Raw genomic sequence first — 23,319 nt, forward strand, 5'->3', positions numbered from 1 at the left:
GTGTGTGTGTGTGTGTGTGTGTGTGCGCGCGCGCATGCGTTTACAACCTGCTTTTGTTTTATAACCTGCTGTTTTTACTGAAAAACTGCAGCAGGAGAGTAGATACATTCTGAGTCACGTGATGGAATATAGCAATTAAAAGAAACTAAAGTTATGCGTATCAATATGGATAAATTTCCCAAATGTAATGTTGAGTAAGAAAAACAATCTGGGCTTCCCCGGTGGCGCAGTGGTTGAGAATCTGCCTGCCAATGCAGGGGACACGGGTTCGAGCCCTGGTCTGGGAAGATCCCACATGCCACGGAGCAACTGGGCCCGTGAGCCACAACTACTGCGCCTGCGCGTCTGGAGCCTGTGCTCCGCAACAAGAGAGGCCACGATAGTGAGAGGCCCGCGCACCGCGATGAAGAGTGGCCCCCGCTTGCCGCAACTGGAGAGAGCCCTCACACAGAAACGAAGACCCAACACAGGTAAAAATAAATTAATTAATTAATTTTAAAAAAAGAAAAAAGAAAAGCAATCTGTATAAAAATTTCATGGAGAATACCATTTACATAAATGGTATTTACATAAAGCTTAAAAATATGTAAAACAATATTTAACGTAGTTTAGGAAAACATACATAATACAAGCTAAAAGGAAATTCATGCAAACAATAAAAACCAGATTCGGGATTAAAGGTAGATTTACCATGAAGTTTATGAAGTTTAAGTTCAGGCCTCTCACTTAGACAGAACCCTTTCAAGGTCCTGCACTTGAATTTGATTTCATAACTGTGTACTTGTTTTCTTAAAGAGGTTCTCCTCTCCCAAATTGTACTAGCCTCAGGCCTATCCCTAAAGGAGGATATAGAAGGGGGTGGGAAGGAAGGGGGAAGAGGGGGAGAAGAGGAAAGGGCTGAGGAGGGAAGGGGAAGGGAGGGGAAAACCAAGAGCCTCTCCTAAAAGATGCTGGCTTCCCAGTGCCTGCTCTGGCGTCACTGTCCAGCTCTTGGGCACTTGAGCCTGAAGGCATGTTTACTGTAAACTAGAGGGTGAGACAGCTCTTGGATTTGACTTGATTAACCGTCCAGGGCCTTGCACAGCTCCAGGCTTGGAGGACATGGAACAGAAGCCACCTGAGAGGGAGGAGTTCCCAAGAGGGCTGCCAGCGGCTCCACTTCACCCTTAGTCCATTCTTCCAGCCCTGGTGCACCAAGTAACACCAACACACAGCTTGCAAAACACAGAGCGCGGCCAGAAGTTCTCCAGGCCAGAGGCTGAGTGCTTTGTGGTTGTGTCCAGGAGGATGGATTGAGACCCAAGGCACCCTGCAGCCACAATTCTGCTCCAGCCCTTTAAGCTTCCAGACTAAATCTCTCTTCTTTTACTCAAAGTGTACACCATTTTTTTAAAAACAAACCAACTTGAACAAAATAAATAAATGACAGTTATTTCAACAACAGCAACAGAAATATACAGAAACATACACTATGAATATCTTTCCATGTTCTTTTACAGCACTTTTAAAAAATTTTATTGAAGTATAGTTAATTTACAATGTTGTATTAATTTCTGCTCTATGGCAAAGTGATTCAGTTATACATATACATATATATATATATATATATATATATATACACATTCTTTTTCATATTATTTTCCATTATGACTTATCATAGTATATTGAATGTAGTTCCCTGTGCTATACAGTAGAACCTTGTTATTTATCATCCTATATATAATAGCTTGCATCTGCTAATCCCAAACTCCCACTCCATCCCTCCCCCACCCCCCTCCCCCTTGACCACCACAAGTTTGTTGTCTGTGTGTTTCTGTTTCATAGATAAGTTCATTTGTGTTGTATTTTAGATTCCACAGATAACTGATATCATATGATATTTGTCTTTCTCTTTCTGACTTTCTTCACTTAGTATGATAATCTCTAGGTCCATCCATGTTGCTGCGAATGGCATTATTTCATTCTTTTTTATGGCTGAGTAGTATTCCATTGTATACATATATATATATATATACCCCATCTTCTTTATACATTCATCTGTCGTTGGACATTTAGGCTGTTTCCATGTCTTGGCTATTGTGAATAGTGCTACTATGAACATAAGGGTGCATGTATCTTTTTGAATGATAGTTTTGTCCGGATATATGCCCAGGAGTGGGATTGCTGGATCATAGGGCAACTCTACTTTCAGTTTTTTGAGGAACCTCCATAGCATTCTCCATAGTGGCTGCACCAATTTCCATTCCCACCAACGGCGTAGGAGAGCCCCCTTTTCTCCACACCCTCTCCAGCATTTATTGTCTTCTACATTTTTAATGGCTACATAGGACATGTCAACATTGATTAAATGGTCACTATTGGACCATTAGACATTTAGATTGGTTCTAGTTTCTGCTCGATACAAACATTCCTACAGCTGACCCTTAGCATACAGCCCTAGTGATTTCTTTAGAAAAAAATTCTTCTAAGTGGACTTCCTTTGTCAAAGAGGACTGAATATTTTCAAGGTTTCTGAGATATATTGCCAAGTATGCTGCCCCAAAGGTTGCATCAATTCACACACATCAGTATATGAGAATGTCTTGCTTCCCAAACTGAAGTCAATGTTAAATGTTTACATTAAACAAAAGTATGTTGTCCAATGGATAGACAAAAAAAAAAAAAATAGCATTTCATAGCTTTAATTTGCCATCAGTCCAAGATTCAATTGCCACATGTTCATTGGACACTTGTTTCTTCTGAGTTGATTTACTATTCTCGTGCTTTGCTCTGTCCTCCATTGAGACAGTCCTCCTAATCTTATTGAGTAGTAAGAGCTTTTTATATATTATGACATTAACTTTTTTTCATGTATGTTGTTAATACTTTCCTTTTTGTTTTGCTATTTGCCTATATGGTTTATTGTGGTTTTGACGCACAGACATTTTAAAATTAGATGTATCAATAGTTTTTGTTTCAGATCTTTCTTGGGTGTTTTTTTATTTTTAAGAGTCTTTTCCCCAAAGAATATATAAATGTTCACCTATACTTTTCCCCAGTACTTCCATGGTTTTATTATTTTTTATTATTTTTTTATTGAAGTATAGTTGATTTACAATGTTTCAGGTGTCTTCCATGGTTTTATTTATGAAATTTGGGGAGACCCTCTTCTTTTCCAAAGAGTTAATCATTTCATGAAAGTCACCTTTTTCCTTACAGATTTTAAATGGGACTTTCATTATATATTGATTTGAGTCTCTTTCTGGACTTTTCAGTTTTAATCGATGAGTGTCATTTTCCCAGTATTATGTCAATTATTGTAATTATGGTGTATGCAATTCTAGTTTTATGGAAAGTCCTCATTATTTCTTTCTTTTCTTTTTTTTTTTTTTTTTTTCAAGATTAGTTTGGTTGTACTTGCATGTGTATTCCTCCGGAATCATTCTGGCAATTCTACTTTCTTTTCCTTTATTCGTAATATTATGAGCATTAATGATTTTTCTTAAACCCAAACGTGGTCTTGACTAAAAGATGTGGTTGGAGAAGAGGAAAAAAGTACAAAGAAACACTCACCAGGCTAGGTGAGATATTATAGATTTTTTACTCTAATCATTTCCAAATAACCAGACCTTAAATTCCTCCAATATGATCCAAAGACCTACCACCCATGGAATAAATGAAAATCTTCTGTGTAAAAGGAGAGATAGAGAGAATATCAGGACATATAGGTGAAGTAAAAGAAAGAAAACAGGATCTGAAATTAAGAGGAACACAAAGACACATGAAATCAAAATGCTGAAAGGAGCCTAAAAAAATGACCCATGGTTTTCATTTTTTTACTTTCATTTTTCATTTCTATAAACAAAACTCTAAATGTTTTTAAGAAGCAACTGAAATTTTTTAGTCTATCCCCTAATCTAATTTATGATGCATAGGACCTACATTTCAGAGAGTTACAAAATAACAGAATCTTAGAGCTCCTTTCCTGCCCAATGCAGGAATCCCCCTGTAGCACTTCTCCTAGGAGTGGCTGGCCAGCCTCTGCTTGGCTACTGCCTGACTAGGCCTTGACTCACTAACTCACTGACCCCTTCCCATGTTTAAATAGCCTAATTATTAGAAGGCTCTGGCTGCTATAAAGTCAAAATCTGTCTCCCAGCATTCCCCTCCCCCACCCTTTGCCCTGGTTCTGCTCTTCTGAGCCAACATTGGCCTTCACTGCTTTGGAGCTGGTTCTCCTGTCCCCTTCAGTTTTATCTTCCACAGACTTGTCATTCCTGATCAGTCCTTTTGGGGACATAGTTCCTGATCTCTCTTCTGGAAGTATTATAAAATAGCCAACGTTTCTCTTAAAGGTAAAATGCAGAAGTTAACATAATTCCCCAGGTTTCATCTGACCAGTGCAGTAAGTTGGGAGAACCTCATTCCTTACTTGGCATTTTTTTTTAAATGAATGCACCTCAGGTTACATTCAGGTTTGAGATAACAGACTCAAGCTACAGCTATTTGGCCTTGTCATCAGGAAATAGTTTTGGTCCTTTTCACATAAGCAAGAGAACAGATCTCACCGGTAAAAATGAACTCCTAGCTGACTGGTGAAATTTGGGAGGAGTCTTTAAAGCCAAAAATAAGGGGGAAAAAAGGTCTTTCCATGGAAAAACTGGAAGAATCCAGGTTGTGGAATTATGGGTGCCACGAAAACTTCTGTGCCCAGGAAAAGTGAGTGCCTGCCCATCAGTGAAGAAACCCCAGGATGCATCACTTTGGGGGGTGCCTTGTTCCAGGCATAGGTCTCTGCCGCAGTAGACAGCTTTTGAGAAATTGAGCTTTTGCCCCCTCTCAGTCTTGCTTCTTAGGATTGGTTGGGAGCAGTGACAGCTGAAATTTCTGTCTTGTCTATGCCAACGTGTGTGCCCGTCTGTGAAAAGTGGAAATTAACTCAGGACCTCAGGACCCCAATTACTCTGCGCCTAGTACCCTTGGGCTCTGCCTCAGTCGGACCCTCCTGGCAGCTTCTCTAATCCACAGAGAGCCTGACTCCTGGCATGCCCTCCTCCCGGCTCACCTTTCCCTTTCCCTCCCCTACGGAGAAGCGCTGTCAGCACCCCAGGCCAACTGCGCAAGCGTGGGCAGGAGGCTGCGGTGACCCAGCTCTCGAGCTGTGGTCATATGCCACAACAGCGGGGGCAGATCAGGAAAACTGGGGGCCTCACTAGCCGCGTCTGATCAGCCCTCTCCTGCTGCCTCCAGACGGGAAAATTCAGGCATATTCACAGATCGGCCCTGCTTGAAATCCACGAGGAGGCCTAATTACAGAGCTCCGGATCTCAGTTTTCTGTTTTGCCCTAAATCCTGGCATAGACCACAGTGAGTTAAGTCGGAAACTAAACACTCTCTTTCAAGGGAGGGAGAAGGCAGGACGAGGGAGTGGGGGAGGGTGGAACCTCATTGAGCTTTCATTGGTAGAAGACGAGCATGTGATCCTAAGAGATCTAGGATCTTCCGGAGCGCACAGATGTTTCTTCCACTGGTTCATTGTCCGTAGGCCCGGCCCACCTCACCTTTGGGGGGCTTTGTTTTCTATTAATCTATCTCTTATAATGTAAAATCCATTTGGGAGTAGATTACGTACATACCATACACTGCTAGCCTTCCTGGCAAATTAAGTCACTGAAAAAATACACAGCAGCCAGATTTGTCGGAAAGGTTGCCACCATATAAGGATGAGAGATGGTGTTGAAAGAGAGGTGCTTTCTTGCTTTGGTTCAGGCAGCTGAAAAGTAAGTCTCCCTTTGCAAAACGTAGAGTCCTGACCCCTTTTACAGTCCTGAGTCCTAGGGCACTCAGATGGGAAGGATGGGAGTGAGGAAGAAGAGAGCTCTCCAGGCTCCGGGCTCAACTGTCTCTCCTTCAGGAACTCTAAGCCCTGGGCAGGGGGACACAACCCACACCCTCCTCCCTTACCCCCTTAGCAGGGAAGGAAGGAAGGAAGGAAGGAAGGAAGGAAGGAAGGAAGGAAGGAAGGAAGGAAGGAAGGAGGAAAATTATTTTTAAATAATAATAAATAAGAAACCCAATAAAGAGGTGTGTTTGTCTTTATGTTCTACTCTGAACCTTTACACTCTGGGTTGGAATATCCCCTCAAAGATCATTCATGAACTATCTAATGACTTGAGATGTTTTAAAAATGTTTTAGCATGGCAAATTTCCGGCAAATGCAAGAGAAGAGAGAGCCCCCATAGATCCACCAGTCAGACCACTCAGCTTCAACAAATTCAACTCACAGCTGATTTTGCATTACTTACACCCCATCTGTTCATTATGCACCCCTCCCACCCTGCCCCCAACCAGCGTTATTTAGAAGCAAACAAAACACATCACGTCATTTTATTCCTAAATATAGAGTGGCCCTTAAAAGATAACATCTCATTTTGAATAATCACTTCTGTGCTGTTATCCAAGTGCTCTGATCTTTGAGGCAGAGCCTGAAGGCTGATGAGCTCCCTTAAGGTATGCTGGGTCAGGTGCCTATTACCATCACGGGGGACTCCATGGGTGCACTAAAATCACGGTTCATACCTACCCTACCACTACCCCCCATTTCCCAGTTGCCCACACTCAGGGGGACTGGCTTCTTAAGAGAGGGTTACATGCAGAGACTTGGAAGCCAGACTGGCTTAGAATCCCAGCTCCACCACTTCCTAGTTCTGTGACCTTGGGCAAGACACTCAACCTCTCTGTGCCTCAATTTCCTCATCTAAAAGCCAAGTTAATTAAGCTCATACAACTCAACAACAAAGAAACAAACAACCCAACTGAAAAATGGGCAGAAGGCCTAAATAGATATTTCTCCAAAGAAGACATTCAGAGGGACAACAGGCATAGGAAAAGATACTCAACATCTCTAATTATTAGAGATTTTGATTTTGAAAATTAAAACTATAATGAGGGACCACCCCACACCGGTCAGAATGGCCATCATGAAAAAATACGAATAACAAATGCTAGGGAGAGTGTGGAGAAAAAGGAATCCTCCTACACTGTTGGTGGGAATGTAAATTCATGCAGCCACCATGGAGAACAGTATGGAGTTTCCACAAAAACCTAAAAATAGAGTTGCCATATGATCCAACAACCCCACTCCTGGGCATATATCCAGACAAAACTATAATTCAAAAAGATACATGAACCTCTATGTTCATAGCAGCACTGTTCACAATAGCCAAGACGTGGAAACAGCCTAAATGTCCATCGACAATGAGTGAATAAAGAAGATGTGGCACATATATACAATGGAATACTACTCAGCCATAAAAAGAATGAAACAATGCCATTTGCAGCAACATGGATGGACCTAGAGATTATCGTACTAAGTAAAGTAAGTCAGAAAGAGAAAGACAAATATCATATGATATCACTTATATGTGGAATCTAAAATATGACACAAATGAACTTATCTATGAAACAGAAACAGACTCACAGACATAGAGAACAGACTTGTGGTTGCCAAGGGGGGGTGGGGTTGGGGAGGGATGGTGTAGGAGTTTGGGATTAGCAGATGCAAACTATTATATATATAGGATGGAGAAACAACAAGGTCCTACTGTATTACACAGGGAACTATATTCACTATCCTCTGATAAACCATAATGGAGAAGAATATGGAAAAGAATATCTGTATCTATATATATCTGAATCACTTTGCTGTACAGCAGAAATTAACACAGCATTGTAAATCAACTATACTTCAGTAAAATAAATTAAAAAATAAATTTAGGTTAATTAATAGTACTCACCTCATAGGGTTGTTTTAAGAATTAAACACGTTAAAAATAACGTGAAGCTCTTGGAACAGTACCTGACACATGGAAAGTACCATGTTAAATGTCTGATTTTAATATTATTCTTTGTTTAATACATGTACCATTTCCACCAACACCACCTACTCCCTGAATTAACTGACAAACAATAACCCTTCACAGATGTGCAGTAATGTACATATTTCTCAAAGTAGTTTCAGACACGTTATCAGGCACGATCTCCCCGTAATCTGTGAGGGTGCCAGGCCTGGGGTATTCAGAGGTGTTAATACAGAACTGGGGGAAACAGTTAGCTACAATTAGCCCTGTTATTGATGGGGAGAAATTGGAACCAAACCAAAGGACTAACAATAGAGATTGGTTAAATAAAATATAGCACATCTGTATGTTCTGTCATCATAAATGAGGCAAAAGAACATATAATAATATAAAAATTATTCATGCTGAGTTAAGGGAAAAAGGAAAAGTTGCCCAAAAGTATGGAAAGTATGAATACTGTGCGTTATTTTGCCTTTTGGTATATCATGCTTATTAAAAAGACCAGAAAGACAACATCAAAACATTACTGTTTGTTATGTCTCAAGGGAGCAACAAAAAGTCATTTTCCTTCTTTGTGTTTGAATTTTCTGAATGTTCCATAATGAACATGTATGACTTGTTCATTATGGAAAGGTTATTGTTTAAAAACAGGATCCATAATTGCATAGGCAGGGTGATTCAGTTATATAAAAAAGATAGATGAAAACAGCAAGATACTAATGGCAGAATTGTGGGTGATTTTTTTCTTTAAATGTTTCAGGTTCTTCCAAATTTTCTGCTCTGAGAGCAGTAAGTTGTTTTGGAGAAGATGGTTCAGATGGGGAAACTGAGGCACGGGAGGCGGAAGGGAAGGCTCTCGGGCTCCACGTCCACCTCCGCCTGCCCTGCCCAAACCTGAGCAGGTGTGCTCAGTTCTCCCCAGTGGTGCCTACTTTCGGGTTCATTCCTGACCCCTGACTTAGAGCTCGAAGATGTAAATGACTATCACATAATAACAGGGTGCAGCCTCGGAGTCTTTCCTCTCATTCTTGACCAAAGAGCAGCAAGAAGAAACCACAGGAGGAGAGAAGAAATGGGCTGCAGGGCCCTGCGTGTGCTGGGGTGACATGGGGGATGCTTGGCACTCCAGAGGCGTCATCTCCACCATCTGCAGGGGCGGGGAGCCAGCCCTCAGCTGGGCCGCTGCAGATTCCAAGCCGCAGCCATCTCCCGGTGGCGGCAGCTGCCAGCTGTGAGGGAGGAGAGAGCCCTGCAGGCAGATGTGTCAACCAGAGATAGCAGCCCACCCAGCCCAGGTATCTGGGGCCTCCCTGGTCTACTTCCCCAACAAGTGTGCCTGGAACAAAATAAACAAGAAACAAACAAAAACAAATAGACACAGGGAACAAAAAAAGAAAAGGGAGAATGAGAGAGAAGTACTTTCTCCATAGAGCGGTTGGAGCTGATGATAGCACAGGTGACAGGCTGTAGGGGGGTGATGTGGCCCAATGGGCAAAGCTGTGGGTTAGAGCCACAGACCAAGAGTCCCCCACTGCCTGCGACTGTATGATCTAAGGCATGTGCCCTTCCCAGGGCAGTGCCCCTTCTACAAGAGGCAAATGTCACCAAAGGGGTAAGAAGGCGTCCTTGCTTCTGGAAGGGGCGTCACTGCTGCACGTCTGCCCCAGTACTCGCGGGAAGGGGCAGGGGATTCGGTCTTCCCACCTGTGCTCGGACCCGATTGTCAGGGCAGGTTGCTGTCACTGTCAGACTCACTGCTTCCAGGTCTGCAGGGGAGAAAATAGCCCCCAGCTTGGCGATGCCACACAGGGAGGCTCAGGCTGGGTGGGCAGACCTGTCCTGGTCCTATGTGTGATGAGAGAGCCAGGCCTGGGCTGTCTTCCGTGCTGTCAGCTGAGACACTCAGTAGCCACGTCCGCCCTCCAGCAGCCCACACTGCCAGGTGGACCTTCGCATATCTGTCCATCGGCCTCAGAGTAAAGTGAGCTTGGGGGATTTTTCCCCAGGTGGAATGGAAGAAAAAAGTCTCAGTGGCCTATTGCCATTAAAACTCTACATATGGTCCTGGCAGCTTTAGAGAGAACCCCTGTCTGTTTGGAGGTGGTTACTTACCTGTTTTAGACAAGAAAGGTTTCTAGCAGGGATTTCAAGGTAAGAATATGGACGGAAAGCAACTCTGACAATTTGAATAATAGGAAAGACTCATTCTCCCTTACTCCTTAGGGTCCCAAGTTCATAGGTTGCTATTAAATCCCACCAAATCCTTCCACTGGCATCTGTTTGGCTTGGCAATTTGATTCAGGTTTAGGGTGCACCCCTCTGGCCCTGACACCAGGCACGGTGTGGAAGAGGATGCAACAGAAGAGTGAGATGTGGTCCTGGGGGCCACAATCCAGAGGGGGAGACAGAAGTCACATCCTGGGCTGAAACTGACCAGGATAGGTCAGACAACAGGTTCTGAACCATATCATGTGAAACAGTCCACGAGGACACTCATCCCAAATTACCACAAACCCCAAACAAAACACAGAGACCAAATCCTAAAATGTACCCCCGTATGTTAGTACCAGTCTGGGCTGTAAAAGAACACACCGTAGTGGCGCTCCTCTGCCTTGGAAAGCAGGAGTTGCAGGATGACAACTCAGCACCACACCTGGGCATTCTGTGTGCACATCTATGCCCACCTGCAAGCAATAGCAGCTGGGCCTTTAAAAAAAAAGTATCTGGCAGTGTTTATATATATTCTACCCTGAGGATAACATAAAGAAGATATTTAGGGCTTCCCTGGTGGCGCGGTGGTTAAGAATCCGCCTGCCAATGCAGTGGACACAGGTTCGAGCCCTGGTCCGGGAAGATCCCACATGCTGTGGAGCAACTGAGCCTGTGCGCCACAACTACTGAGCCCATGCGCCACAACTACTGAGCCAGCACGCTAGAGCCCACGAGTCACAACTACTGAAGCCTGCACACCTAGAGCCCGTGCTCTGCAACAAGAGAAGCCACCGCAATGAGAAGCCTGCACACCGCAACGAAGAGTAGCCCCCGCTCACCGCAACTGGAGAAAGCCTGTGCTCAGCAACAAAGACCCAACACAGCCAAAAATAAATAAAAATAAAAACAAACTTACAAAAAAAAAAGAAGATATTTAATGGGACCCCAAATTTACTTCAACAGCATGCAAGCTGTTTATGGCAGGATCCAACTGCAGGCCTCAGATACACCCCACATGTCCACCTCTCATATAATCATTTCTTTCTCTCTTTTAAGGTCTGGTTCAAGCCTCACATCTACTCTTCAGTTATGTCGCCAACTGCTCTTCCAATTCCATGTCAGAATTATTAGGACAGAAGTAGTTGATTTATATTCTATGTTTTATATTTAGGTTACTATGGTTGTTCTGGAGGGTAGAGCAGATGATACTTCTTTGAGCCCCACCATGGTGTATCCACAAAGCTGACAATCCTGTCACCAGGAAATAATGGTAAAGACCATTCTAAGTATCCAGTGACGGTCCATGTCCTTAACTCACTATTCAGCGAGCACCAGTGAATACTTACTAGCTGCTTTGGAAAGCAAGCGGGTTAATACCTAATGATAGCATTGTTACTGAGTCCAAGCTCGTACTGCGCACCCCAGGATAGGACAATAAACTTAGAGACAAGTTGTTAAGGCAAGGAATAGCGACTTTACTCGGAAAGCCAGTAGACGGAGAAGATGGTGGACTAGTGTCCCAAAGAACCATCTTCTCCGAATTAGAATTCAGGCTTCTTCTATACTAAAAGAGGGGAGGGGGTAAAGTCCTGGTTCCAGCCAGACTTTGGTGGGAATGTGCTAGTTTCTTCTTTCTTGTAGTCATTCGCTGGTGGGTCTGGTCAGGATGTTTCCTGTGAGCTAAACAAAGGTATTTTAGCTTAATGTTCATTACCTGGGAGACAGAGTTCCCAGAGACGGGCCATTATGTATAATGTAAGCTTATAGGCAACATTCCTTTACTGATTAACTTGTAATAGGATACAAAATTTCTTCCCTATTATGGCATGACTTGCACCTTAGCCTGTGCTGATTAGATTTTTGTATTATATTGTTCAAGCCCACGTTCATCAGCAAAAGGATTACAATCAACACAGTCATTATTCCAGATAGTAATTTGTACAGTCGGTGATAATTCCAGTCGGATAATATGTGTGATAAACATCATCTTTGAGAATAACAATTACACAAAAAGCACAAACACATCCAAGACATACTGAAAAGCTGAAATCCACATGCTACCTCCTTCTCGGAGAATAATATTAGCAAACCATGAATTTTCTTTTTAGTTACATATCTGGTCCCAAAGCTAATGGTTTGTGCGTTTGCCTTGTTATAAGATCTAGAATTATCAGCTAGTTATAACATGCATATGATAAATTACTGCCAAAAAGATACGTATTTCTAAGTAGACACCTCCATTCCAGACAGAACTGAACAAGTAATTCTTCACCAGGATGGAGGTGAACCCACAAGTAAGAGCAATTAACTTGCTAATTCTTTCCTCCTTGCTTAGTATATTAGTCTTTGTGTCCTATATACTAAAGTATACTTCCTTCCTAGATGCCTTGAGGGGAGGCATTAGTAGAAGTCTGATACAGAGATTTTAAAACTTACTTTCAAATATGTAAACAAAAGTTCCATATCACCAATATAAAGTTAGGCCTTGCCAAGTCTGGTCGGGTATAGTTTTGGCTTTAACCACTAACTTAAAATGATTTTTAATCCAAATATCCAAGAACCAGCCAAGAGAAGCAATCGTGGTTTCTGCTTACAATGAATTACCATAAATTATTTACATCTGAAAAGATACATTTTCAATGCTTTAGTTTATCCTCAAAAGTGGGTAAATAGCATTTGTATAAGCTTCCTGTGGCTGCTATAACAAATCACCACATATTGGTGGCTTAAAACAACCCAAATTGATTCTCTTACTGGAGTTCTGGAGACCAGGAGTCTGAAGTCAGTTTCACTGGACCCAAATCAAAATGTTCACCTGGAGGAGTCCTGGAGGCTTTGGAATGTTTCCTCCAGGTGAGCTTCTGGAGGCTACCTGTGTTTGTCTCCTGACCCCTTCCCCCCCTACACACACACCCTCTTGCTCCCATCCTCGTATCTCCTGCTTCCTCTTTTACCTTCTTGCCTCTGTCTTTAAGGACCCTTGTGATTATATTTAGGGCCACCTGGATAATCCAGGCTAATCTCCCCATCTCAAGGTCCTTCACTGATCACACCTGCAAGTCCCTAGTCCCCTATAAAGTAGCATCCATAGGTTCCGGGGATTAGGGCATGGGTCTCTTTGGGGAGCCATTATTCAGCCTACTACAGTCCTTATCTCACCTTGTCTATACTGTGATTTATAGGGACCTTCTTTCAGAGGTGGAGCAAAGATGGACTTCTGATTGTGGAGCCATAATTGCAGTCTGAGCGTCATGCCCTGGCATTGAAGACGGGGCTGGATGGGCAGTGAAAAGACGAGTTTGAATCTCGCTCTGCCACCGCTGCTGTAGGATGGCCGGGGAAGCAACCACGCTGCGAGCCGTGTGTGATCCTAACCCAGATGCCCTGAAGGAAAGGCAGCCTCCTCCGGTTCGGGTCAGTCCCCTCATCTCCAAACCTGGAGGTGCGTCATCCGGGTCACGCCTCCACACTCAAACACCATTTCTTGCTCCTATAAGAAAAAGGCTTAGAAATGCCTCATTTGGAGCCTTTCTGCTCTCCGGGCACCCTGCGGTACCCTGGAAATGAAAGGATCAGAAGCAACCAGCTTACTTTTCCTTGAGCGCCCAAGAACTAAGGGGAAATCCACAGCCGGCTGACGCTCTCTCGGGCTTTGTCAGATACAAAAGGATGGAGCAGTAGATGCGCGCCCCCATCTCCCCTCTCTTGGCCCCCACTGGGACCATTCTTGAGTGTTAGTCCTATTCTTAATAACAAAGCCATTTTCTTCTAAGGGTCAAATCTTGTGATTTTCTTTTCTGGCTTTGCTCCAGCTCTTTTCTGGGATGGCCCTAATCCCTGGGCCTCAGTGTCCCCACCTTCTAATTAAGTGGGGTGCACTCAGGTGATCAGAGATGAGTAGGATTGCGTACTTGCAGCCTTCCAGTGCAACACGCTCATTTTGCAGATAAGGAGACCGAGGCTCAGAGAAGGGAAGTGGCTTGGCAGGGGTCAGCCAGGGGTTGTGTGTGAATTTCTCTGTGTTTTTGTCCTGTCTCCTCAGTAACTCCAGGGCAGGGGCTATGGCTTTCCTGCCTTTTGAGTCCCTCCAGGGGTCCAGGCCCGGATTGGGGTTTGTAGACACTTGCTGATTGGGAGGACTGACGGATGGAACACAGGGCTGGTTGGGGAGAAGTTGTCAAGAGTGAGCCAGACTGCGAAGCCGGCCCTCGTGGGCAGGAGTGGCTGAGGCACGAGCTCCGAGGAGCCGCTCACCAGCTGCGTGACGGTGTGGACAAGTTTCTTGACTTTTCTAAGCCTCCATTTCTCCAACCAGAAGACGCAGATGATAATTCTTACTCCACGTGCTTGGAAGAGTTAATAAGGTTTAACAAGTTTGATACACTCAATAGATACTAGCTTATTTTTGTTGCGGTTCTTATCATCGTAATTAGGTAGGGGCAAAGGCAGGGTCACTCGGGGGAGGTGCAGAAACAATGCAAATGTAATAGAAAGACGTGGCAAAGCACAGGGAAAGCAGTCCCTTGCTGCAGCTCCTGAGACTGGGGAGTCTGACAGGACTGTAGAAAGCTCCGGTGAGTCTGATAGAGAAGGGAGGGGAGTGGGGAGAGATGGAGAACTCCAGGTCCCAGTGCTTGGAAGACCTTAGGCTCATACACCTGTAATTAATCTGTGAGCATCCCAGCCCCTGCACTAAAATGGGTGGGGCCACCCCTCCTTGCTTCCACCCACATCCTTAGCGGCCCATGACCCTCCTAGACAACTCTTGACCTGTGTTGACCTGGCTTCGCCTGCAAACAGAGGGGTGCAACCCAGGGCAGGGGTCCCACTCAACGGGATTTCCCCTCCTAGAAATGGATGTTCCCCTGGCAGCCGGGTCCTCCAGCACCCCAGCCTGTCACTCGCTGCCAACTCCACCAAAATGCTTGGGAGAATGGGAGCCACACGGAGGCCCAGCTGGGCTCCATGGAAACAAGACAGGCCAAGCGAACAGCTGTGTGGGCCACTCTACTAGGTGGACGTGGGAGGGATGCTGACAAAGCCGGGGGCGGAATTCCCCTCTCACTCTGGAAAATCGGTGGCAGAGAGATGGATTGGGTGCAAGGCACTTTTGAGGAAATCTCATCTCTTGGGTCAAAATGTAGGGACTAATGCCTAAGTTAGCTCAGAGAATGGTTTCCGGCAGCGTGGCCCTGATGACATGTGAGGTTGGTGTGTGTGTGTTTCTTCCCATTCCTGAAATGGGGCCCTCTCCCATGTGGCAATCCTATGAGTAATCACAGTGTGATTCTGTTCTCAGTGAATCTCTGCTTATCCCTGAAAAAGCGTCACCTGGTAATTAAGCAGTGACACAATTATCCAACCAGAGAGATCTGCCATTTTATTGGAGACAGACTAAAGAGGGAAACGAGTAAGAGTAAGGAAATTGGCTCTGGAATCCGGAAGACTTGGGTTTGAGTTCCAACTGTACCACTGTCTTATACAAGCTTCGTTTCTTTTCTGGGACTCAGTTTCCTCATCTGTGAAATGGGAATAACAACCTTTCTTCTCCCCTGTGGCTGCAGTGAATGTCAGGTGAGGTATTTGTCTGCAAAGATGCTTGGTAAACTGTACAATGCTGTACGCTTGCAGGAGGTGGTTATGGCCAGCTGTCCCTCCTCAAAGTTTCTTTCAGGGAGTTCTGAAGTTGGGAGGGGAGTTCTCGGCTGTGCCTCAGGTAATAGAGCTCTGGACCTCCCCCGCCAACCATAGTGCTTTTGGAGAGTATGTGTGCCCTCCAGTCTCCAGCCAGTGCAGCCCTTCTTTTTTTTTTTTTTTTTCTTTTATTATTTTTATTTATTTATTTAGACTGCGCTGGGTCTTAGTTGCAGCACACAGGATCTTCATTGCGGCATGTGGGATCTTTTTTTTTAGTTGCAGCACGCGGGCTTCTTAGTTGCGGCATGTGTGTGGGATCTTAGTTCCCCGACCAGGGATCGAAACCGGGCCCCCTGCATTGGGAGCGTGGAGTCTTACCCATTGGACCACCAGGGACGTCCCTGCAGCCCTTCTTAATTAAACAGGTGTATGCGTGGTTAAAATTAAACGGGTGTATTCTCCGACTGATGGAAATCAAGCCCTTCCATTGAATCAGTGCAGTCCTGCTGGAAACTGCCCCTCAGAGAAGGCGGGGGAGGTTGGAGCTTCTGACGGTTTGGCCGTGTGCTGGCCATCAGGCCACCCAGCCAGTCCGAGGACGCATCCTCTTTCCAGGGGCCCTCCTCCCACCTGGTGGCCCGCAGCATTCAGGAATCCCCAGATATGAGAGCAAAATAAGATAATGACTCTACCAGCTTCTGGAAGCTGCTGTGTTGGATGGTGGTGAAGGTGGCAGAAGGGAAATGTGTGTGTGGAGGGGAGAGAGGGAGAGAGACTTTGGGGCAGGAAGAGGACGGGGAGGGGAGAGGAGGGGAGGGCAAGGAGGAGGCTCATGCAGTTTTTGATTCAAAGATGCTGTTTGAGAGGTGACCCTGTGTAGGTCCTGCGGTGGATAAGGAGGCTGCGGAGAGAGGAGGGAAGAGGGAAAACGAGAAGGGGAAGGAGGAAAAGGAGCTGGAAAGGGAGGCTGTTTGAAAGAATATTCAGAGCTGTAGATTCCAGGCAGGCGGGAAGGCAGGCGAGTCTCCCCCCAGAGAAATGAGAAACCCTGTCGGAACCGCTCCAGTCCTTTTACCCTCCTGGATTCCTTAAAGCAATTAAAGGGGCTTTTGCCTGAAAAGCAGCAGCAACCCATCCCAGTTCCTCACCCTGAGTAGGTGCTCAGTAAAGAGTAGCAGAATCCCAGGGTGGTCCCAGCCGCAGTTCTCCAAAGGAAGCTGGGTCTGGGTCTGACCAAGTTTTATAGTCTTGAAGCCCAGGGGGAGTGGAGGAGCCGGTTTTCCCTTATAGCTCCCTGAGGGCCTGGCCTGGGGCCACCCTAGGACACCGAATGCTTCCAACTCTTGGGGACCACTTCCTATAGCCTCAGGCGTATAATTTGCACACAGACTCTGCGAAAGTGGCAGATAACACAATCCATTTCTGTCATTTAACAGCAAAATGTCCTTCTCTAAGAAATATGCAGGGCATGTTTAGGCCTTGCTTCGGCCATTCTCAGACCCCTGCTAGGAGTCTGGGGGAATTCACTTTAGCCAACTCACCTTTACTGCGTATATCCTGTCTGCCAGGCAGTGTGTTTGTTGGGTGCTAGAATACAATCTATGCCCCATGCTTCAGAGCTCTCATTCTCATAGACGAGAATAAAATCATAATTGTTTTGCAGATGAAGAAACTGAAGCCATATGTGCTGTCATTAAAACATCCATTTGTTGGGAATTCCTTGGAGGTCCAGTGGCTAGGATTCATCACTTCCACTGTAGGGGGCACGGGTTTTATCCCTGGTCGGGGAACTACGATCCCTCAAGCCATGTGGCGTGGCTGGAAAAAAAAATAGGAAACATTCATTTGTTCTTTCCTTCATTCATTTATCCAGACAGCTTTTATTGAGTCACATGAGGTGCCAGGCCCTGTACTGGGCACTGTAGGCTGATACAGAGAAAAGTCAAGCACATTCTTACCCACGATGCGACACCTACGTAGGCAACCACAAATCTATGCAACTTCAGGAGTTTATATTTTGGTTGTGCACTGGAGCCTTATGACTTTTATCTATATAGCTTCAGTTTCATCATATAAATGCCATTGGGGGAGGGCAGTAATGGGAACCTATGATACACACACACACACAGGTTACTGAAATTGCTGCCTCACATCTCAGGAAGTTGGGGGAAGAAGGATGCTTGGAGAAGGACACAAGAAAAGAAAGCCAAAAAATAAAAAACAGAGTAAAGGCAAATGTCATAAATGGTTGATTGAAAAATTTCCTTTTAGAATCACTTGTTTATGTGGTTTGGGAAACTTGTTTTTTAATAAGTACAATTTGGTTCTGTTTTGAAACTCCAAAATTAAAAAGAATTGAGCGTCAGACAAAACAAACACACACACAAAAAGAAAGCCATCGCCAGCTGAAATAGTGGGGTGGCCCCTGCAGGAGGAGGGGTGACAGTATGGCTTAGAGCAGAGGCTGGGCATTCAACCTACATCAAGACGGCAGGTAAGAGCACGAACTGGGAATAGTCAACACTAAATGGATCTGCCATTTAGTAGCTGTGTGAGCTTGAGAAAATGGCTTAATCTCTCCACACCTCCTGATCTGTAAAGTGAGGATGACTGAATGTATCTCTCAAGGTGGTACAGACCTCATTGTGAGGATTCACGGAAGGGCTCTGCATAACAGGACTGGTGTGTCCCAGGGACTTGATAAGATGTTATCATCCACCAGCAGCACCATCATTACCAAAAGTGCCCCATGGAGTAGGAGTAGGAGAGGGTGACAGGGATGGAAGTGAGGGTTTTTCCGGTTGGAGCAGGCCGGGTAATGAGTGAGAGAAGGCCCCCTCCGTATCTCCCTGAGGATTTCAAGCAGCCACAGGAGAGACCCACGTCCAGGGCTAGACCTTCAGGGCCCTGGCTGCGCCTGGCTGGGAGGGAATGTGTCCCATCTGACAAAGAGTGACTGGGGCCAGGGAGCCCCTGCCCTGGGGGTGGAGCCCTGGGGCCCTCTGAATAAGGACAGCAGATTATCATTCTTGTCTCCACCCAACCCTGGGAGCCTCCCGGAAAGAGATAAGCTCAGCTCATCAGTCTCCCTGCCCTAGAGCAGCTACTTTTTACTTTAAAATAATTATACTTTTTTTTTTTTTTACTATTTACACAAATAATAAATGCTTATATTTGGAAAGCGTATAAAAGTCAGAATAACATTTACAATTACCCTGAGTCTCACCGCTGGCAACAATCACCTCCTGTATTCTAGATAATTAGTGCATTATTTTTGGCCTTGTAAAAAATAATATAGTTGTAATAAGAGTATAATTTTATTCTACTGTCTCGCTGAACATTACTTCATAATCTTTTGTTATTATAGACTTTATACACACAATTTAAAAAGTCTGCCTTTGATTTCAGTTAGATGATGTGTTCTTAACTAATCATTCCTATATTGTTAGACTGTTTCCAATTTTACGCTATTATAAAAAACATCACATTAACATCTTTGTATGCAGTATATTCTGTAATTTAAATTATTTCCTTAGACTGAATACCCAAAATGGAATTCATATTGTTAAAGGGCATAAACATTTATGACTTTTTATACATATATTAGGTATCTCAAAGCGCTTTCTAGTTTTATTCTTCCAAAATATGTAATGTATACTCATATAAAAATGTTAAAATGTAGAGCTAAATAAAGTGAATGGAAAAAATAATTAATAATCCTAACATCCAAAATAACCTCTTTTGACAATTTCCTATGCTTCCTTCCACATTGTTCTGGGATCATTTTATACTTATAAATAATATTTTTCACTTATTGTCACTTATTTCTTCACATCTTTAAGAATCCTTCTAAAACATAATTTTTAATTACTGCAAAATGGCCCATTTTTCAAAACAGGGTCTATATCATAGTGTGTCTATGTGTCTATATTGTGTCTATATTTTATTGGTGGCTATTGGGAATTTCCCCCCAATGTTTCACTGTTATAAATGACAATAAAGCAGATGCTAAAAGGCCACTACATTCATGAGAAGGACTCCATCCCAGTGGGAATCACAGAAATACAGATTCGAGAGATCTATTGTACCTCAAGAGAGTCACTCACCCAGCACCCTGTAACTAGATTCAAAATCACTTAATCCCCATTTTACAGATGAGGTACACTGCATTCAAGAGAATTTGAGTGGGTTATACAAGTTCATAGATCTAGTAAGTACCAAAGATAAGAACTAAAACCTAAAAACCTAAAAGCCTCGGGTCCAATGCTGCTTCCACATGTGAATCAACTGGATTGTTTTTTATTCTGAAACATTCTTGTTTTTTGTATATTTGAGAACTAAGTGTACAAGAGATGGTAATATGCTAAGGAATGCCTAAAGAGGATTGATCTTTTATTCATATCAGCCTGAGGGAAGGTCTCTATTGGTGTGTCACAGGTCTCTACCCTTGACTCTATCCTGCCCAACGTTTTGATGACGGTGGATAAAGCAGACTTATAACATTTCAGGTAACGTATAATTAACATGCTGAATGACAAAAGCAAGATTCCAAACTCAATGGATCTCAAGGATGGACTAAAACACCTCCTACTAGGAAGAAGTATGAAGATTTCCTTTCTATCCAAGAAATTAAAAAAAAAAAAAAAAAAAAGGAAAGAAAAAAATGTACACAGAAAGGAGGAAAAATGACCTAATAGCATGTCTATGAAAAAAAAAATTGAAAATGCAGTTAACTCCCCCCACTTAGTGCTGGTCAACAATGTAATAATATAGGGAACCATCAAGTGGCACAACTCCAGGGGGCACTATTTACATGTACTTCAATGAGACAGCCTTGGATATGGCTGCCCAAGACCTGCGGTGATTTTTGGCTGTGTTAATAGAACTGTAGGGTTGTTAATTTTTTTTTTTCATGATACGTGTTAAAGGTGATAAGGCAGACTTTATGTAAGGGGGACTAATACAATGGGGTTTTGTAGTGAGGGGGAGAGAGATTGGGCTCAACTCTGAATACAATAAGTGGCAATTTATAGCCAAGGAGCAGGGTCAGAGGATGGAAAATTACTAAGAAGGAACATCAGGGGTAAGGGGGATTCTGGCTAAACCAACTTGACAAAATTTTTGCTAAAGGCAGGCCAAGGTGGTAAGATATTGAGTGTGGGGGGGATAAGGAATTTGCTCAGAAATCAAGGATGGGGGATTGTCGCTAAACTGGCACAGCAGACTTCTTGCTAAAACTAGACTAAGCAGAGATGAACACCGAAGCCCAAAAGTCAGGGCCTGGTTGAGAAGAGGGTTCAGAGGAGCCAGAATAGAATTAGATCAAGGAGTGAATCTTTGTCAGGGTCCAAAGTCATTACGCTCATATGGGCCTCCAAACGGGGCCATATTTTTAGAGGGATAGTGACCAACTTGAGGGCACTGGGAGAAAGGTGACCTGGATGATAAAAAGTCTGGGAAACATGTCACGATTATCTTTCAAAAGACATTTATTGAGTACCTACTATGTGTCCATTGAACAGTACAGACAACAAAAACTAAATTCCTGTCTCAAAGAACTTTACATTCTGTTGTGAATGTTAAAAAAGACTGAAAATAAGCTAGTATATAAAAAAAATAAGCAAGATAATTATAGTACGATAAACACTGAAATAAAGGGGGGAGGGTGAAAAGCTGGATATAATCTCAAGAGCAATTAGCGAGGTAGAGGAAAATCAAGAGTTTGGGGTGTCACAGAAACAGAGGGGAAAGGTTGACTGTGTGGTGGCCGCTGGGAGGAAAAGGAAGATGAGAACAGAGAAGTAACCACAAAATTCGGCAAGATGGATGTCATTCGTTACCAGAACACAAGAGCAGCTTTCACCGGAGTGCTGAAAATGGAAACCCACAAGTTTTGCCATGAACATGGAGCAGAGAATGGAATGATATATACACAGAGTCAAGGAAGGATATACAGTTGACCCTTGAACAACATGGGTTTGAACTGTGCGGGTCCAATTATACAGGTTACTTTTCAATAGTAAATATTACAGTACTACACAATCCACAGTTGGTTGAATCTGTGCATGTGGAACCACAGATATGGAGGAACTGAGGATATCAAGCACGGATTTTAAGTTATACTCAGATTTTTTAATGCAAAGATGGTCCACACCCCTAACCCCCATGTTGCTCAAGGGTCAACTGTATTTTAAAAGATGGGAGGTATTAGGACACAGTTATGTGCTGATGGGAGGGATCCAATAGGGGAAGGGAAGGTGATGATCAGGAGAGAGGGAAGGTTGATAAACGCAGGCATATAATCTTTGAGTTGGCCAGTGGAGATGGGTCCAGAGCACAGGTGGAGGACTTGGCCTTTGATTGGAGCAGAGAGATTTAAAATGCTTATAAGGGCAGCATTGTAACTGGAAAGAAAACAGAAAATATGAGTTCAACTCCTGGTAGGTTTGTAGACTTGGTGACGGGAAGATGTCAAATGCCTCCACTTCCCTAACAAAGTATGAGACCAAAGTTGGGCGGAGCAGAACGCAGATTTGGGAAGAGAGGAAAGATACGGAGTAACTGCCTTGGAAAGTGAGGATTCATATTGACTGGGGGAGCGTAGCAGGGTTGCTGGGCAGAATAGAGTGCTCATCTGAGGTTTGTGTGAGCCTCAGCCATCGGCTCTGGCTACGTTAAGTGACAAATCTATTGGAAGAATGGAGAGAGTTCACATGGCTGTAGGAAAAGCTGAAGGACCAGAGTACCAGGGACTAGCTTAGCCCTGGGGATCTCTATAGCAGGAAGACATGGACGGCAGTTCTAGAATGCAGCTGTTGGGATGAATAAGTTCCATCCCCTCCACGTTGAAATTCCAAGGAGACAGCATCTGATTGGCCAGATGGAGGCAAAGAACAATGGTTTAATTGAAAGTGTCACCAGGACCGTGTTCCGTGAGGGATACTTCATCCAGCAAATCTGTGATGTTATTACCCAAAGAAGAGGGAAAGGATACTGGACAGACAAAAACCAGAGGACTACCATGTGGTCCTGAATTCAAGTGAAACCAGTAGGTAGGACTGTGTGTTTTCTCTAGCAACATTCAGCCTCTTTGGGGCGAGCTCAAAGCAAGTGGGCCATTAGGATTGAGCTAAGTAAACATTGTGGGATAGGAGCTTATTATAGTAGTTAGACCTTACACAATCATAGGAGGATCTGGGAAAGAAAAGTCCAAATTTGGAGCTGAAGGATCAGAGAAAAACCACCAACCAGCTCTGGCACTGGTGAACATAGGGATTTGCAGGAATGCGGTAAGCTAGCCACATCCAGCTGCTGCCAAGAGGATCACAAAGCGGGCTAGGAGAGAAGTCCGTGCACGGTTGTTGGTTCCCCATGGCTACTGCCTCTATGAGTTCACACCAAAGTGTCTGGGGCGGGCTTGGGGTCACTGTTGGACAGCAGGGCCAGCAGTTGGTAAGAGAGACCCAGAGAGAACCTCCGACACTTTTGTGTCTGACTCTAAACAACCACCTTCAGGGTGTTATGACTGCTGTTTCCCTCTGCCTCCCAAATCTTACACGACTTTGCTTTTGGCCAACTCGAACCCTGGACTATTCAGAGAAAGGGATTCTGGGAAACACAGTTCCCAGTGTAA

The sequence above is a fragment of the Balaenoptera borealis genome (genome assembly GCF_965194805.1).
Source record: "Balaenoptera borealis genome assembly, chromosome: 8".
Taxonomy (NCBI): Eukaryota; Metazoa; Chordata; class Mammalia; order Artiodactyla; family Balaenopteridae; genus Balaenoptera; species Balaenoptera borealis.